Below are 16555 nucleotides of genomic sequence, written 5' to 3' on the forward strand. Positions count from 1 at the left end.
ATGAAAGAGGCCAATATGTTATTAGAATTTTGCGTGAATGGGTTCAAGAAGGAGGCACCATGTCAATGCGGAAGCTTGATTCTTTACTTGCAAAGTTTCATCATGTGTTCCCTATTGTACCACTTAGTTATAAGACACTCTTGCAGACTCCAAATCAAATTAATATAAAAGAAATTAATGGAGGAGAGTTATGGTATAAAGGGATAGCTTCAAACTTAGATCTAATGAATTTAGACGAATATCTACAAAATTTTTATGAAATTTTGATTGATATTAATATTGATGGCCTTCCCTTATTTAAAAGTAATTCAGAAAGATTTTGGCCCATTCTTGGAAAACTTGTAACATCAAAAAATGAGCCTTTTATCATAGGTATTTTTAAAGGAAACCAAGATCCTGATATGAATGACTTGCTCAATGATTTTGTGAGAGAGATGGCTGACTTACGTAGAAATGGATATGTACGAAATGGTGTGAGCTACAGATTGTCAATTAGACATTATATCTTGGATGCGCCTGCTCGATCCAAGGTGAAATGTTGCATCGAACATGGTGGCTACTGTGCTTGTGAGAAATGTGAAGTAGTTGGGGAATACATTGATAATAGAATGACTTATATGGAACTGGATGGAATTCTCAGAACAGATCAGTCCTTCCTTGATCAAGAGCAACCTTATCATCATACTGGCCGTTCACGGTTGGAAGTGATTGGAGCTGGTTTAGTTTCCCAGTTTCGTTTGGATAGTCTTCATTTGGTGTACTTTGGTGTTTTTAAACGATTAATTCTTGCTTGGAAAAAATGGAATGGACCTTGGAAGTTACATCACAATACAATAGAAAATTTCTCAGAAGTTGCTGAGGCTGAAAGGTTCCTGCCCTCGAGACTTCAACAGACCGCCAAGGATCTTAGCTGATCTTTCTTTTTACAAGGCAATTTAGACGGATATTGCTGTATGATGGTATGTTAGTTTTCAGAGACTCTGTAGCAGATGAAGTGTATAAACATTTTTTACTTTTGCACTGTGCAATTTATATTTTGAATAGCCCGCTTTTGGTGCAAATGTATTGTAACTATGCCAATACACTACTAAGAACATTTATTTCCCATTCCGCTGCTATCTATGGACAAAAATTTGTTGTTTATAATATTCACTCCTTGTCTCATCTTGCTAATGAATGCGAGGCTCATGGAAAGTTGGATGGCTTTAGTGCATTTCAGTTTGAAAATAAATTACAATCTATCAAAGCATCATTGAAGTCTGGTTACAAACCCTTGAAACAAGTAGCTTTTCGTGATTTGGAAAAGGGACAAATTGATGTTATATTAGAAAATGGAGAAAATGTAGTTGTGCTTTCTTGGAAACGATAAAAACATGTCGTAAATGAGGTTGTGGATGGGACTCAGTTCAGGAGAATCTGTGTCAATGATGTTATATTTAAATGCAATGAGAAAGATGCCTGTATTAAAACTTATAATAATACTATTGCAGTTCTTCTAAATATTGTGCATGTACAAGATAAAGTATACTTTATTGGTTTTTCCTTTTCTGTTGCTGAGGATGCATATGAATATCCTTTGCCTTCTTCTAATCTTGGAATTCTCAAAGTTGCACATCAGAATGAGGAAAGACAAATTTTTCTTCTAACCGAAATTGCATGTAAATGTTGGCTCATGCCTGATGGTGATGCTTATATATGTGTTCCTCTCTTACATAGCATGCCCTTATTCAGATAATTTTTTACAGGCTTACTGTTTTATCCGTAAGTAATTAAGATTTTTAAACATATTTCATTTTGTCACTTTTATAAATCAAACTTTGAATTAATATCTAATGTTTGTATGAAAATTTTTGTCTTTTCTTCATTAGTTGGTTTCATTAGTTGGATTTTTTAAAAACATTTCTGTACAAAGAGAAAATTCTTCATGTATGTATGTGTTTGTGTATGTTGTATGTATGTTGGTGGAAGAAAATTTTTATCATAAATTTTATCCTAAATAATACTTTTTTAACACATGTTGCTCAAAATATATATTTAAATCTGTATTTGATCAAAAAACCAATTATATAATTAGTATTATTTATTGATGTAACTTTTTGATATATTGCCTGAGAATTTTATAAAATTGTTTTTTAGTTATATTGTAATATTTATTTAATGCTTCTTTTGTTGTTTTGCAGTTTATTGTATTCAAGTATTTGAATGATGATGGTACCGAACCAAAGGACGAAGAAGATATATTTTATGATATAGGGCTTGCTAAATGGATAATTACAGAAATTGATGATAAAATGATAGCAAAAATTAAATGGCCACCATTAAATCCGTCTATCCTTGTAAAAAAGGAAGCAATATTGAAATCAGATTGGTCAGAAAAATTTATCAAAATTAAAAGATTTTATGGTAAATACTATTGTCAGTGGTTACTATCGCACATTAATATTTTTTATTAATTATATTTTTATTATTATTTCACACATAACATTAATTAATATGAAAATTAAAAAAAGAAGATTTTTAATTTACATATTAATTAATGTTATGTGTGACAAATGTATCAATATTGCTGAAAACTCAAATTCTGAAAAACAAAGATTTCTATCTTTTGATAAAATTATTTTACGTAAAGTTAAAGAAAGAATTTTAAATTAATTACTTTTAAATTACAAATTGAATATTTATATAAAAAATAAAAAATTATTGTAATGTTTTACAATATACTTAATAAGTAAAATATTAAATATATATTTTATGATTATTTTGTAATGTTTAAACGAAACAAAAAATCTTTTATTAGTTTAATATTCTTTGCTGATAGTCTGCTAAATAAGTATATTTTCATTGTCTCATTCATTTTTTCTTTTACAGCTACTTATACTGATGCTGCAAATGCTTGCAAAATGTATATAGCTGATTCGAATTATGAAACAGATAATCAATTGGGAAAAGGTTTCAGAAAAAAAAAAAACCAGCTCATTTGGACTCTGAGTCATCAGATAAGGAGTTTGAGCCAGAAATTGACTTAAACTTCAACATCAAAAGAAAAATAACGATTAAGAAATCAGATTACTGTAATACTCTGAAAAAAACTTCCAATAAATCTAAAACTGCAATAAAAGCTCCTCCTCCTGTTCCATTGCCAGAAAAACCTCAGGTGTCACCTGATAAGATTACAAGACAGCATATACCTCAACTATCTAAGCAGCCTACTTTTTTGCCTTCTGTCAAAGATTCCAACAAAGACCGTGCAAATTTTCTTAAAAAAATAACTTCGCAGAAGGATGACGAAAAGAAAAGAGAAATATTTAAGAAAATAAAGCAAAAAAACAAGAAACAGAAATTTAAAGGGGAAAAACATAATTCGGAAAAGAAATCTTTCTCTTCCATCTCCACAAGGACTGTAGAACAAGATGAATTGTCAAGCTTATTTACTCCATCTAAAAATTTTGTCACAGATGAAGGAAAATCTAGAGATACTCAAGTAGTCTCGCCATCTGTCAGTGGTGAGATTTATACATCAACAAACTTGTCTACATTTAGTCCCGCCAGTAGTCATACCTCTTCTCAGTCGGCTTGTCATAATTTCTTTACAAATCACGGAGAAAATTTATATACAGGGCGATCCTGAAAAACGATCCGTCTATAAAATGACATATTCCTGACACCATTCTAAGACAATTTTTCCTTTACCAAAATTTGATTTGAAGCGTAGTTTTTGAATTATGAGCAAAAATAGTTAGTAAATCACGCGTCGGGTACAGAAGGCAGGCAGGAGCGGCGCGGCGTGCCGCGAGCGCGGGCGCAGCTGAGCGCCCGACGGGTGATTATCACCGCATGAGTCGCTAACTATTTTATCTTATAACATAAAATTATGCTTTAAATAAAATTTTGGTAAAGAAGAAAATGTCTTAGAATTACGTCAGAAATACGTGTTGCTTAAAATAACGTTATTTTAATAATGAAAAGTTGTTCCGGATCGCCGGCCGTCCGACGTTGCAATCAGCTGATTGCTACACGCGATGTGTGTATGGCGGAGTGTGTGCGTAAGAGAGAGAGAGAAAGAGAGAGAAAGAGGGAGAGAGGGAGGGTAGGAGGGACAGACATTCATACACACGCACGCACTTTTTTTCTCGCTCTCTTTCTCTCTTTTACGCAACACTCATACACTCTCTCATTCAGTCTCTCACTCACACTCTCTCGGTCACTCACTCACTCACTCACCTGCTTACTCACTTGCTCATTCACCTTGTAGCAGCGTAGCGAATCTTCATGCTATGTATTGTTGTATCTGCTGCACGGTTATGATTGCTAGAGATGCGCGACACATTGAAATTTTTTCGATTATTAGTCTCACACTCGATTGACACAATACAGATTACGCGATAACGAGTTTACTGTTTATTCACTCACTATTGATTTATCGATACCAAAAATTACTTTCAAAGAAACGCGAATGCAAACAGCACATGACTCGACGCGAAGCGACGGACCGCGGAGACTGCGCGACCACAAGAGTTATGTTGCCAGAAACGCGACACGCGACATCTAACAAACGACTTGCGCGTGGCGCGTGATTGACGCGAGATAAGACGAACGATCGGGTAAAACCTTCGCATTGCGAATGCGGTAGGAAACATGAAACGTATAATGACATACTTAAAAAATTAATTATTTATTATAAATAATAACTATTAATAATTTCAAATTATAATAAATAATTATTATTTTAAAAAGCATGTGTTATACGTTATTACGTTTTCGAAATTATTGCATTCACGATGCGAAGATTTAAGTCAATCGCAAGAATAATGTAATTAAAATTACATTTGGAAAAATTTATTTTTATTCTGCTCACAATGAAATGTTCCAACGTGAAAATGTATTGGTCGCTCTGAAAAGAGCGGATTGACTAAAAAAAATTTTAAAGCAGATGCTCAAAATGCCCGCCATCCATCCTAATGCAAGCTCTCATGCGTTTTAATAAGTTTCTTTCGACGTTTTCCATTATTTCTTCGTCAATATTCCAAATAGCGAATCGTAATCTTGTCTCCAGATCTTCAATATCTTCGGGAAGCGTTTTATAAATTACTTCCTTGCAGTATCCCCATAAGAAAAAATCTAGAGGATTGAGATCCGGAGATCTTGCGGGCCAACGTATCGGGCCGTACCGACCCATCCAGCGTCCGGGAAAATTCTCGTTTAAGTAATTCGTAACGCTCCTGGCGTTGTGTGGCCCAGCACCGTCTTGTTGGAAGATAATATCGTTTCTTTCAAATAATGGCACATCTTCTAAGAAATGTGGTAGATTTTCTGTTAATAAATCGACGTAGATTCTTCCAGTTAAAATATCTGGAAGAATAACTGGACCAAGTATTTCAGTGCCCATTATTCCAGCCCATACATTAATCTTCCAACGAGTTTGAAAATTTCGAAATCGCGTGACTCTGGGATTTTCTTCGCTCCAAAAGTGCATATTATGCACATTAAAAATTCCTTCTTGTGTGAATAGCGATTCATCGCTGAATATCACACGAGAGGAATATCTGGGATCTCGATCGACGTTTCGCAGAAAATTTTCGCAAAACGTTCGTCTTGATAATCGCAGGCTTATTGATTGCATCATCGATCGTGCGTCTAATTTATACGATCTTCGCTGGGGGTCTATGCCCCTCCTCGCCTCCCGCGACCAATCACTAATTAGCGTCCGCTACATTCGCGATTGGTCGCGGGAGGCGAGGAGGGGCATAGATCCTCAGTGAAGATCGTATAAATTAGACGCACGATCGATGATGCAATCAATAAGCCTGCGATTATCAGCGATTATCAATAAGCGCGAAGAAGATATGGCAGCGTACACAAGTCAAGAATATTATGACATGTTGATGGCACTTGGCGAGTGTCACGGGCAGCAAAACCCTGCTGCAAGAAGATACGCCGAATTATATCCAAACCGAAGACATCCATCGGGTCGCGTCATACTTAGAGCAGCTCAAAGACTGTATGATACTGGCAGTGTCCTGCCGAACAAACACGACGCTGGGAGAAATCGCGATGTTAGAAATGTACGGAACACGGAGAGAGTTATACGTACTTTTGAGGATAATCCCGAAACAAGTATTCGGGTAGTTGCTCGAGAACACGATTTATCCTATACAATCGTACAAAGAATATTAAAAGAAGAAAAGTTGCACGCGTTTCATTATACACGCGTGCAGCATTTACGACCAGCAGATTACCCTGCAAGACGAACGTTTTGCGAAAATTTTCTGCGAAACGTCGATCGAGATCCCAGATATTCCTCTCGTGTGATATTCAGCGATGAATCGCTATTCACACAAGAAGGAATTTTTAATGTGCATAATATGCACTTTTGGAGCGAAGAAAATCCCAGAGTCACGCGATTTCGAAATTTTCAAACTCGTTGGAAGATTAATGTATGGGCTGGAATAATGGGCACTGAAATACTTGGTCCAGTTATTCTTCCAGATATTTTAACTGGAAGAATCTACGTCGATTTATTAACAGAAAATCTACCACATTTCTTAGAAGATGTGCCATTATTTGAAAGAAACGATATTATCTTCCAACAAGACGGTGCTGGGCCACACAACGCCAGGAGCGTTACGAATTACTTAAACGAGAATTTTCCCGGACGCTGGATGGGTCGGTACGGCCCGATACGTTGGCCCGCAAGATCTCCGGATCTCAATCCTCTAGATTTTTTCTTATGGGGATACTGCAAGGAAGTAATTTATAAAACGCTTCCCGAAGATATTGAAGATCTGGAGACAAGATTACGATTCGCTATTTGGAATATTGACGAAGAAATAATGGAAAACGTCGAAAGAAACTTATTAAAACGCATGAGAGCTTGCATTAGGATGGATGGCGGGCATTTTGAGCATCTGCTTTAAAATTTTTTTTAGTCAATCCGCTCTTTTCAGAGCGACCAATACATTTTCACGTTGGAACATTTCATTGTGAGCAGAATAAAAATAAATTTTTCCAAATGTAATTTTAATTACATTATTCTTGCGATTGACTTAAATCTTCGCATCGTGAATGCAATAATTTCGAAAACGTAATAACGTATAACACATGCTTTTTAAAATAATAATTATTTATTATAATTTGAAATTATTAATAGTTATTATTTATAATAAATAATTAATTTTTTAAGTATGTCATTATACGTTTCATGTTTCCTACCGCATTCGCAATGCGAAGGTTTTACCCGATCGTTCGTCTTATCTCGCGTCAATCACGCGCCACGCGCAAGTCGTTTGTTAGATGTCGCGTGTCGCGTTTCTGGCAACATAACTCTTGTGGTCGCGCAGTCTCCGCGGTCCGTCGCTTCGCGTCGAGTCATGTGCTGTTTGCATTCGCGTTTCTTTGAAAGTAATTTTTGGTATCGATAAATCAATAGTGAGTGAATAAACAGTAAACTCGTTATCGCGTAATCTGTATTGTGTCAATCGAGTGTGAGACTAATAATCGAAAAAATTTCAATGTGTCGCGCATCTCTAGCAATCATAACCGTGCAGCAGATACAACAATACATAGCATGAAGATTCGCTACGCTGCTACAAGGTGAATGAGCAAGTGAGTAAGCAGGTGAGTGAGTGAGTGAGTGACCGAGAGAGTGTGAGTGAGAGACTGAATGAGAGAGTGTATGAGTGTTGCGTAAAAGAGAGAAAGAGAGCGAGAAAAAAAGTGCGTGCGTGTGTATGAATGTCTGTCCCTCCTACCCTCCCTCTCTCCCTCTTTCTCTCTCTTTCTCTCTCTCTCTTACGCACACACTCCGCCATACACACATCGCGTGTAGCAATCAGCTGATTGCAACGTCGGACGGCCGGCGATCCGGAACAACTTTTCATTATTAAAATAACGTTATTTTAAGCAACACGTATTTCTGACGTAATTCTAAGACATTTTCTTCTTTACCAAAATTTTATTTAAAGCATAATTTTATGTTATAAGATAAAATAGTTAGCGACTCATGCGGTGATAATCACCCGTCGGGCGCTCAGCTGCGCCCGCGCTCGCGGCACGCCGCGCCGCTCCTGCCTGCCTTCTGTACCCGACGCGTGATTTACTAACTATTTTTGCTCATAATTCAAAAACTACGCTTCAAATCAAATTTTGATAAAGGAAAAATTGTCTTAGAATGGTGTCAGGAATATGTCATTTTATAGACGGATCGTTTTTCAGGATCGCCCTGTATGTCAAGTGTTTCAGAAAATACTAATACTCAATCCACATCAATGGAAGATGAAATTATTAGTAAGTATAAGTTGCATATTTTTTTTTGTATTTTTTCGTCAATTGTAGAATTATTTTATTAATTTGTAGAATAATTTCTCAATTTTTAGACTTTTTATTGGAAAACCTGATTCGTAAAGAATTTAGTGTAATAAACAAAGAAATTAGCACTATAAGTAGCAAGATGGATATATGTTTAATGAACCAGGAAAAGCTGAACCATTTTTTATTGCCTGGTGAAAAAATTATAAAAAACCACCAAATTTTCCATCGCTTCCAGTGAATACTGAAGCGCAGCTGAACTGTCTTGAAAATTTCTTAAGAAATGATGGCAACTTGTCTGCAACAGTAAGTGTTTTTGCAATATTATTTTATTATTTTACAAGTTTGTTGCATAAATGTGTTTCATCTCTCTTTTGTTTTTTTTCTTATTTTAGTCCATATATTTTTCCAAATATGTTGACCCTGCTAGTCTTGAGAATTCCGTGAGAAAAATTATGTCAAAAATTCTTACAAATACTTTGGCTCAAGACTTTAGTTTTCAAGGTCGAGGAAACAAACGTAAATTTCAAGCGCTAAAAATTTGGGATGTTATACAAGGTATGTTTTTAAATAAATTTATTATTTGTGTTTTTAAGCTTAAAGAGATACATATTTTATAATATACATATTGTAATGTTATTATTCTTATCTACTTAATTCTGTGTCTCTAAATATTTAGTTTTAATTGACTTGCATTTGTATTGTCATTATAACATAACATGATGGAATGAGCCTTCAAGGAATAGGCTGACCAAGGCTGCGGTTGAGAAGACGCTCTGGATGCTTTGAAGCATTTGATTGACCAATCAGGATAAAAGGAGTAAAGATTTTTTTAACCTGATTAGTCAATCAAACGCTTCACAGCATACAGAGCGTCTCCCCGACCGTAACCTAAGTTATGCAAGAATAATAGTTTTATAAAATAAGAATGGATATCTTTATTACAAGTTTCTTAGCTTGATTTGGTGAGATGAGATCATTGCTAAACAATCGAAAACATTGCGATAAAGACAGATATCTGTGTTTTATAAGACTGTCCTTTTTTTATTACAAGTTGTTTATAGGTTTTTATAAAGAAGATTTTACTCTAGTATGTTTATATAACTTAATATATATTGTTAATATAAGGAAATAAATGTAATGCTTTTATTATTTCGCCTTTTTTTATATTGTGATTTTTTTTCTTTAAATTAGAGGATAGTTGGTTTATAAATTTTAAAATATAACTATTTTTTAGTTTGACACTTTAAACAGATTATTTTGAGACTAACATATATAAACACACTATAGTGCATACGTTAGTCAGAAAATAATCTGTTTAAAATATAAAACCAAAAAATTGTTATATGCACTGCAGACTATGGTGTAATAAATAATAATTTTTTAAATTTTAGGTGCTCTATTGCAAAGTTTTGAAGGTGAAGCATTGATTGACAACTGCCGAAGTTTTGAAGGTGAAGCATTGATTGACAACTGCCGAAAAAGTGGCTGGTTCGTGGCTTGCGAATGCAAAATGGCGTCAACAGAGTGACGGTACATCCTTGCGTCAAAGACCGCCAAAGGATAATTAAGTATGTTTAAATAGCTGGCTTCAATTTAAAAAATATTTAAATAAATATTTAAATTTTAGATTTTAAAACATTTTTAGGCTAATGAATAATATGAATACAGTATAGTGTGATAACTAGCAACTTTTTAATTTCAGATGCCTCCATGTACTCATTTATGTAACTTAATATGTATTGTTAATATAAAGAAATAAATGTAATGCTTTTATTAACAAAATTATAACAAAATTATAACAACTATATATCAATATGGTAATGGTATATTTTATATTCTTTTAGCTATTCTTTGACTAAGACATTTACTTCTATCAAAGCTTTAAATAATTTATATTTCAGATAATCTCTCAATTAGGAGGTAAAAATTTCTTATTTACAGTTGTATACATGTTGTTCAAAGTTTCACATAACTTCAAATCGAATTTGTATCAAATTCCCAGTGAGAAATGTTGGTCGAATCGATGTAGATTCGACCAACATTTCTCACTGGGATTGATATTGAATCGAGGTAGATTCGATTTAAGGTTATCTGAAACTTTAATAAGTTATCTACAGCTTTGATAATAAATGTCATAGTTAAAGTATAGGTTCCTAAAATATTCCCTTAATAATATATCGGCAAATATTAGAATCAAGGGTGGGGGGCGATTTTCTTTTAGCGTCGAAAAAATATCGAAATTATGGACATGATCGAATCGAAATCGATCTTTAAATCGATGTGATTTCGACAAATGCTTTCGACATCAAATCGACATCGATACGAAATTTATTTCTCACTGGGATATAATTGTGTACATATGGATAAAACTGTAATAAAAATATTTATATGACAATGATAATGATAAAAATATTTATATAATAAAAGAAAGGTAGAAAATCAAAATAAAAGAACTGTGTCCTGAATAGGGCCATGTGACGAACACTGATGATTTATATATTAGCACAGTATATACAGATGATTTATTAGCACAGTATATATAGTAGCGCAACTCTCTCGATTTTGTGTTGGCCAAAACAGAGTGTGCATGCGCGAAATAAGTAAGTTGGTTAGTAACGCCATCTGAACTTTTATCTCGCTTACTCTTTTCGTTTTTATTCTCTCTCTCACACATTTAAATGCCTAATTAAATGCAGTTAAAGAAAACACATAATTGTTTCGAAAAAAAAATGTAATTTGCAATTACATTTTTTTTCTTAAAAATGACTATGTGTTTTCTTTACACCAATTGATTCCTTTCATTATTTTGTACATAAAAGTATTAAGGTAAGATAATCGAAAAATGAATATTTTACAAGATATTTTACAGTTTATGTAAAATTAAGAAATTATTTCAAGTCTCATAACTCGGAAAGTACTTAATGAAAACTAACTTAATTATAGTGTTTTGGAAATCTCTCGAGATGAGCTAAGAGAATATGCAAAAGCATATAGGGTGCCCCATTTAAAAAGTTGGAAGTGATCTTCACGTGACTTTCAGCTGACTCTTCAAGGTCAAACTAATGGCACCGTCCCATGTCCCCCTTGAAACCATATAACTTTTGTCTGAAACATTTTTTTCTACAATCAAAATTAAAAAAGTTATTCGGGGTGATCGATTAAAATGGGACACCCTGTATACAATATATATACAGGGTGTCCCAAAAGTCCCGATACGGTCGAATATTTCATAAACTATGCACTTTAGAAAGAAATGTTTCAGACAAAAGTTGTATAGCTTGAAGGGTGCCATAAGATGGTGGCAATGATTTGACCTTGGAGAGTCATTTGAAGGTCACGTGAAGGTCACCGTCAATTTCTTAAATGGAACCCTCCATTTTTTATTGCATATTCTTGTAGCTTATCTCGAGGACTTTCCAAAACGCTATAATAAAATATTTTTCCTCAAGTACTTTTTGAGTTATAAGGCTTGAAATAATTTCTTAATTTTACATAAACCGTAAAATATCTTGTAAAATATTCATTTTTCGATTATCTAACCTTAATACTTTTCTATACAAAATAATGAGAGGAATCAATTGGTGTAAAGAAAACACATAATTGTTTCGAAAAAGAAAAATGTAATTTGCAATTAAAAATTACATTTTTTTTTCGAAACAATTATGTGTTTTCTTTACACCAATTGATTCCTCTCATTATTTTGTATAGAAAAGTATTAAGGTTAGATAATCGAAAAATGAATATTTTACAAGATATTTTACGGTTTATGTAAAATTAAGAAATGATTTCAAGCCTTATAACTCAAAAAGTACTTGAGGGAAAAATATTTTATTATAGCGTTTTGGAAAGTCCTCGAGATAAGCTACAAGAATATGCAATAAAAAATGGAGGGTTCTATTTAAGAAATTGACGGTGACCTTCACGTGACCTTCAAATGACTCTCCAAGGTCAAATCATTGCCACCATCTTATGGCCCCCTTCAAGCTATACAACTTTTGTCTGAAACATTTCTTTCTAAAGTGCATAGTTTATGAAATATTCGACCGTATCGGGACTTTTGGGACACCCTGTATATATGTATATATACAGGGTGATTCTGAACAGACGTTTGTCTTTAAAAAGATAAATTGTCGAGTCTATTCTAAGACGATTTTCCCTTTACCAAAATTGTCTACGAGGCTTAGTTTTTAAATTATTAAATAAAATAGTTCGCGAATTACGGAACGAGTACAAGAGGTAGACAGGGACGGCGCAACTCACCATCCGATACAGGCGATCATGTGGGGCGCGCGACGCGATCAGCTGATTGCTGCACACGATGAGTGTAACAATCAGTGTGTGTGTGTGTGTGTGTGTGTGTGTGTGTGTGTGTGTGTGTGTGTGTGTGTGTGTGTGTGGGGTGTATTTATGCACGCGTATCCACACATGCACCGTACTCTCTCTCTTTCTCTCTCTCTCTCTCTCTTTCTCCCTCTTTCTCTCACTCTCTCACTCACTCACTCACTCACTTATTCTTACCTTAATAATGAGATTCTTCATACTGCTGATAAATAGCAGTGCCCAGTGTGTTGCACGATAATAATCGTCGTCGACGAGATGTCGTTTCTTCAACACGCAGTCTGACACAAATAAGCGAAGTTTTTTCTTTCATCACTTTCGACACTTTTACAAATTTACTCGCGCACTTAATCACTCACGATTGATAAAAGGAGGAATTTACCAACGGTTACGGTACGAATTTAATAAACGGTTAACGCATTTAATTATTAATTACACACTCGATTAAAGAAACGCGTTAACAGAACGCGATACTCGATGCAAAGCGCGCGACGCGACGACCGACGACAAGCAGGTCAGGTTAGTACTAGCGCGTAATGCTACACGTTTATGTTTGGCAGCGCTAGAGGCGCTAGTACTAACCTGACCTGCTTGTCGTCGGTCGTCGCGTCGCGCGCTTTGCATCGAGTATCGCGTTCTGTTAACGCGTTTCTTTAATCGAGTGTGTAATTAATAATTAAATGCGTTAACCGTTTATTAAATTCGTACCGTAACCGTTGGTAAATTCCTCCTTTTATCGTTCAATCGTGAGTGATTAAGTGCGCGAATAAATTTGTAAAAGTGTCGAAAGTGATGAAAGAAAAAACTTCGCTTATTTGTGTCAGACTGCGTGTTGAAGAAACGACGTCTCGTCGACGACGATTATTATCGTGCAACACACTGGGCACTGCTATTTATCAGCAGTATGAAGAATCTCATTATTAAGGTAAGAATAAGTGAGTGAGTGAGTGAGTGAGAGAGTGAGAGAGAAAGAGGGAGAAAGAGAGAGAGAGAGAGAGAAAGAGAGAGAGTACGGTGCATGTGTGGATACGCGTGCATAAATACACCCCACACACACACACACACACACACACACACACACTGATTGTTACACTCATCGTGTGCAGCAATCAGCTGATCGCGTCGCGCGCCCCACATGATCGCCTGTATCGGATGGTGAGTTGCGCCGTCCCTGTCTACCTCTTGTACTCGTTCCGTAATTCGCGAACTATTTTATTTAATAATTTAAAAACTAAGCCTCGTAGACAATTTTGGTAAAGGGAAAATCGTCTCAGAATAGACTCGACAATTTATCTTTTTAAAGACAAACGTCTGTTCAGAATCACCCTGTATATATATATATATATATATATATATATTTATTTATTTATTTATTTTTAAATATAATATATACTTATTTTCTTACATTGATATATTTATAATATATATAGATGGTTGCAATGGGTGCAAGCATGTGAAAGATTAGATTTGAAATCAAAAGGCCCAGAATATGCAAGTCAAAACTGTCGTTTGTGCCATTTACATTTTGAAGAAAAATGGTACATCAATAAAATCAAAGCTCGTCTTCACCCAGATGCTGTACTCACAAAATTTTCTGGGTCAACTTTTGACAAAAAGTAAGTTTACATTTTCAAAAATCAAGTTATTCATATATGCTTGAAATAGAGTCTGTTTTTTATAATAAGAATATACAACATTTAATATCCCACACAGCACATGATATTATTCGAATATTCTATACTCATACTGTAAATATACGTTAGAGATGTAATATACTGAGAATATTCCCATAACATCTCTTGTTGTACATTATTTTTCATATATTCTCACAATATACTTTGAATATCTCGTATTAGTATATTCTTTCTCATATATTTTCAGGATATTCTATAATATTGTATGTGTTTCTTCATTTTGCCGCTACGCGCGCCACCAAATTCGTACTTAATTTTTGATAAAATGGACATAAAAGACTGATACTAACATGAGTTTCAAAGTTTCTTCTTTTTTCTTTTTAGTCAGTTTAATTTATAATAAACTGACTTAATTTAAAATTTTTCATTTGTTTAGTAATCTGGATTCCTTGTTGGGATTCAGAATATTCAACATATTATTTGAAATTAAAATGAGAAATAGTGTGTGTGCGTTTACTGCATTTATTAAAAGTATTTCGATTACATATGAATATACTATATGATATACTATATGAATATATATACATATAATACATACAAGAGATATATCGTTAACATTCTACAGGGTGTCAGGAAAATTTTCGCAGTCCTGAAGTGTGAAGGTAGATTGGCTCAAATTACGAAGGAAGGTCCTATACTATTTTGCGATATTCGCAATAATTAACGAAAAATTAATTAAAGAAGATCGGCCAATCTGCGTGAGTAGAAGCGCGCGGCGACGAGAGTCGTCCCACTGTAACCTTATACTAGGCGCGCGGCGAAGCGGTGAGTGAAGAAGGAGTGGTGAGTGAGGCCCGGATTCACCATTCCTTCCCCACTCACCGCTTCGCCGCGCGCCTAGTATAAGGTTACAGTGGGACGACTCTCGTCGCCGCGCGCTTCTACTCACGTAGATTGGCCGATCTTCTTCAATTAATTTTTCGTTAATCAAAATAGGCGGACATTAGAACATTCTTAGTATATACTTAGTATATCATAGTATGTATCTCAAATGTTCTGAGAATATATGCATTGTACTTTTGCGATATTCTTCGAACATTCTCAGTATCTACACGGTGAGTCATTTTAATCTATAATCCCAATTATCTCGTTGGCAAAGCATGACAGAGAAAAAATTTTCCCACAAAAGTTGTTTGTTTCTTTGGGGGCCATAAGATGGCACCATTGGTTTGACCTTGAAGAGTCATTTGAAGGTCACGTGAAGGTCACCTTCAATTTCTTAAATGGAACCTACATTTTCTCATTACATATTCTTGTAGCTTATCTCGAGAGCTTTCCAAAACACTATAATTAAGTATTTTTCTCTCAAGTACTTATTGAGTTATGAGGCTTGAAATAATTTCTTAATTTTACATAAACCGTAAAATATCTTGTAAAATATTCATTTTTCGATTATCTTACCTTAATACTTTTATGTACAAAATAATGAGAGGAATTAATTGGTGTAAAGAAAACACATAGTTGTTTTTAAGAAAAAATATGGAATTGTCAATTGCAAATTACATATTTTTCCTTCAAAACAACTATGTGTTTTCTTTACACCAATTGATTCCTCTCATTATTTTGTACATAAAAGTATTAAGGTAAGATAATCGAAAAATGAATATTTTACAAGATATTTTACGGTTTATGTGAAATTAAGAAATTATTTCAAGCCTCATAACTCAATAAGTACTTGAGGGAAAAATACTTATTTATAGTGTTTTGGAAAGCTCTCGAGATAAGCTACAAGAATATGTAATGAGAAAATGTAGGTTCCATTTAAGAAATTGAAGGTGACCTTCACGTGACCTTCAAATGACTCTTCAAGGTCAAACCAATGGTGCCATCTTATGGCCCCCAAAGAAACAAACAACTTTTGTGGGAAAATTTTTTCTCTGTCATGCTTTGTCAACGAGATAATTGGGATTATAGATTAAAATGACTCACCGTGTATATGTGCTGTTAGGGTAATTATGTTCAATTATAACTTCCTTCAAATTAATGTACAGATTTTATGCAGTTGTTATTTTCATATATTTTATTGTCATTTTTAATTTTATAACTATAATTATTAATTGATTTTCTATTTCTTTTTATTCTTCTTGATATCTAATATATTTGGGAATATTATAGGAGTCCAGCAAGATCCAGTATCCTCACAGCAATTCAATCGAAGAAAACAGTCCTCGAAAAAGAAAATTGCGCATGAAGATCAAGAAATTAAAAGCGCAAAA

General features: G+C 34.3%; 1 long non-coding RNA gene across 1 annotated transcript in view; it reads left to right on the forward strand.

Moving 5' to 3' along the window:
• LOC145974546 (uncharacterized) overlaps positions 1-16555 on the forward strand; it is a 63916-nt gene that overhangs the window by 20600 nt on the left and 26761 nt on the right. Inside the window, exon 2 of the long non-coding RNA XR_014439728.1 lies at positions 9699-9875. This is a non-coding gene — a long non-coding RNA (uncharacterized LOC145974546). The remainder of the gene's footprint in view (positions 1-9698; positions 9876-16555) is intronic.

The sequence above is a fragment of the Camponotus vicinus genome, unplaced genomic scaffold (assembly GCF_025532165.1).
Source record: "Camponotus vicinus isolate PSW18456_S1 unplaced genomic scaffold, iyCamVici1.0 SCAF_7, whole genome shotgun sequence".
Classification (NCBI taxonomy): Eukaryota; Metazoa; Arthropoda; class Insecta; order Hymenoptera; family Formicidae; genus Camponotus; species Camponotus vicinus.